This window comes from Lygodium microphyllum, chromosome 22, assembly GCF_053477565.2.
Source record: "Lygodium microphyllum isolate KBCC chromosome 22, Lygodium_microphyllum_v1.1.10, whole genome shotgun sequence".
NCBI classification, from domain to species: Eukaryota; Viridiplantae; Streptophyta; class Polypodiopsida; order Schizaeales; family Lygodiaceae; genus Lygodium; species Lygodium microphyllum.
Genome location: NC_141156.1, coordinates 111459177 through 111463211, shown reverse-complemented (window position 1 = coordinate 111463211; position 4035 = coordinate 111459177).

The window sequence follows — 4035 nt, the reverse complement described above, 5'->3', positions numbered from 1 at the left end:
AAGAGAGAAAGAGACAATGGAAGATGAAGATCTGATGTATAAGTGTGATGTATAGAAAGATATGCAGATATATACACGGGCGCAGTGCGCTGGACTACGTGTCTCCACCTCGACGATGCAACCTGCTGTTCACCTCGAAGTCCACTGCAGTTTGCACAATCTCCTGTCTGAAATCTGTGAACAGAGACAGAATTTGCACGTATCTCTAGCCTGAATCTACGATCAGAAGTGGGAGTAGACTGCGGGAAATCTCGGCTATAAATAGCCAGAAAATAGGCACCTAGTAGCTGCAGGTCGGCTGCATTAAATGCAGCCGACTGGTGCTGTGCCAGGTCAACGGACTGCCACGTGGCAGTCTGACTGGTCACTTCGACTGACCAGACCAGAACAGGATCTGAATCACTAACACCCCCTCTCAGAGCCTGGGCGGGGCAGAAGCCTGAGGGATCTGGCATGTCTCCGAAGTAGAGCTTGGGGAAGTGCATTCGTAAACAAATCTGCAAGATTATCCTCCATCTTGTCAGCTATGGTCTCATCCATAAGCTTCTCTCTAATGAAGTGGTACTGGATCTCTATGTGCTTTGTCCGAGCATGGAAAACAAGATTTCGTGCCAAGGTAATGCAACTCTCATTGTCACATTGCAGCAAAGTAGGACAAGTCTGGGGGCAGCCAAGCTCCTCCAATAATCTCCGAAGAAGCCACACAGCCTCACAGGTGGTGGAAGACGCGGCCCGATACTCCACCTCAGTAGACGAAAGGGCTACCATGGGCTTCTTCTTGCTACTCCATGAGATAACACCAGCATCCAAGGTAAAACAATAACCTATTGTAGACCGCCTATGGTCCACATCACTAGCCCAATCCGAGTCACTCCAGCCTGCAAGTACAAGATCTGAACCACCTGTGCCTGCTGGATAATGAATCCCTAAATCAGATGTCCCCCTCAAATACTGAAGTATCCTCTAGGCAGCCTGCCAATGCACAATCTGAGGTTCACTCATAAACCCTGCCAAGAGCCCAACAACAAAACAAAGATCAATTTGAGTGTTGAGAAGCAAAATCAATGATCCAATCAATTGATGATAGCGGGAAGCATCCGCCATGGGAGAAGCTGAATGTGAAGTGGCCTTCCAGTTCGGATCCATAGGAGTAGAAATGGTCCGACAATCCACCGACAATCCTCCATCGCAAAAGAAACCAAGAGCTCCTGTACATATCTCTGTTGAGAGATGAAAATCCCCCTCTGAGACTGATAAATCTCATGGCCCAAGAAGAAATGGAGTAGACCCAAGTCCGTCATCTCGAACATCTGATGTAAAGCTGCCTTCGTCTCTTTGACCTTCTGTGCATGATCACCTATGACAATCAAATCATCAACATACAACACAAAAAGCACACAACCAACCTCAGAAGTGTGGACATAAAGCTACGGATCGGCCTTGGAACGCCAATATCCCAACTATGACTGAAGGAACGAATCAATCTTCTCGTTCCATGCACGTGGAGCCTGCTTGAGGCCATACAAGGCCTTCTTCAACCTGTAGACTTTCCCATTGGAAGATCCAAAGCCAGGAGGCTGCTCTACATAGATCTCCTCCTTCAAATCACCATTGAGGAAGGCCGACTTCACATCCAACTGGTAGACAGGCCATCTCCTATGGCCAGCCAAGGCAAGAACAGCTCGAACAATTGCCATACGAGCAGTGGGGGCAAAAGTATCATGACAATCAATCTCTAGGCACTGTGCAAAACCTTTAGCAACAAGGAGAGCCTTGTGCTTGTCCAAAGAACCATCGCTAAGGTACTTGGTCTTGAAGACCCATTTGATGCCAATCATCTTCTTATTCGGGGGGCGAGGCACGAGTGACCAAGTGCCATTCCTCTCAATAGCCTCCAACTTGGCTTCCATAGCTTTCTTCCATGGTGCAAATTGTAAAGCCTCCTTCACGGAGGTGGGCTCTCAATCCTGCATAACATGGGCCATCAAACAATAGTTAGAGCAAGAAAGCTCCGTAGAATGTGCCTGGTGCCTCCGTGACTACCGCGGACCATCCTGCGGTCCCCACTCCTCAGGGACCCCCTCGATCCCTGAATCTCAGAGTGTGTCACGGGCCCAATGAGGAGGAGGCTCGGACCTCTCCTCGTTGCTCTCCATCAGCTGAAGACTCTAGGATATCCACCGGTGGGAACGCCTTGGGGGTGACTGGTGGAACAGTAGACTCTGTATCGAAAACAGAATAGGAATCAAAAGGCGTGGGCTCCAAATGAACTGTCTCGGGAGCCCAACTCTCCCCTGGATCTCCAAGAACGGGATGCTCCTCACCCATTGCTATGGCCGGAACCTCCACGAACCGCACATCTCGACTGGTGTACACATCCCACTTGACGGGATCATACAAATGATAGCCTTGGGAATGAGAGTTGTAGCCAACAAATACCTGCCTTCGAGAAGCTGCTTCAAATTTATCACGATAAGTCTTGAGAATGTGAACATAGGCATCACAGCCAAAAACCCTAAAATAAGAAACATCGGGCTTAGTCCCAAAGTAATCCTCAAAAGGTGTCATCCCATCAACGGCCGAAGTGGGGGATCGGTTAAGGATGTGGACTGCAGTAGCCACAGCCTCGGCCCACAGAAACTGAAGTGTCGGTGCTCCATCATGGTGTGCGCCATATCGCTCACACTTTGGTTCTTCCGTTCAAGAATGCCATTTTCTTGAGGAGTGTTGGTGTTAGCAAACTTCTGGTGAATACCTTTATCTGCACAAAAACAAGCAAACTCATTAGAGACAAATTTACCACCCTTGTCGGATCGCAAGGTCTTCAATCTCCAGCCCGATTGGTTCTCCTCAAAGAGAAGCCAATCCTTGAAGTGGGAGAAGGCCCTTGACTTCAACACCAAGAAATAGGCCCAAGTCATCCTGCTATAGACATCTACGATCAACATAAAGTACGAGCTTCCTCTCAAGGACTCGTTCCTCATAGGGCCATAAAGATATGTAGATACAAGCGCCATCGGTGAAGTAGACCGCCGCGAAGCTTTGTTGGGAATCACATCCCTATGTTGTTTCCCACGAATGCAGGAGACGCATGGCTACTGGCTCACCACTATGTCCGGCAACCCTCGAACAAGCTGTCCACGTGACGCCCTCCGAAGATAATCATAGTTGAGGTGACCAAACCGAGCATGCCATAGTTCTGATTGTGTTTGAGAGGTAAGAAGAAGAGTAGGAAGGGTAGTAGAAGATGTCAATTTGTAGATGCCGTTCTCCTCATATCCTGATGAGAGAACCTTCCTCGACCCACGATCAAGGACTCACACCGAACTCCACCAAAAGTCCAAGGGAACAAATCTTATGAATTGAAAGTAGATGATACCCCAAACCTGGCACATGCAAGATCTCTGAGGTATGGGTACCACCACGACCATCTGGAGAAGCTCCATTTCACCCCGTCCTGCAATAGACACCGAAGAGCTATCTCCAATGAGAATCTACCCACGCGAGGGTCGCAACTGGGCAACACCAGCAGCTGATGAAGGAGTCATGTGCCGGGAGGCACCACTGTCAACGATCCACTCTCGAGCCTGGGGAGCTGTCATCACAGCATCAGAAGCATTCGGTGTAGAGTCCTCAATGACAGCTAGATGAAGAAACACAGCTGATGAGGGTGTAACCACCGCTCCAGAATCCTTCATGTCCCTCTTGTTGGTGTCCTTCTTGTCTTTGTCAGGGCAATCCTTCTTCCAATGGCCAGTCTTTCCACAAATATGGCATGTGGATTCTTTGTCCTTGTCCTTCTTTGACTTGTTGTCCTCCTTCTTCTTCTTTTGGTCCTTTTCCTTCTTCTGAGAGGCTTGACCTGTCAAGGCTTCCGACTTGGAAGCATGCTGTCCCTTCAATTGTTCCTCTTGGTCCAAGACCATAGGAACCAGCTCTTCCCACCGAAGAGTAGACTCATGCCTCGAAGCAATAAGGGCGGAGTAGAAAGCACCGAATCGTGGCGGCAACTGGGACAAAAGTGTGATCGCCATG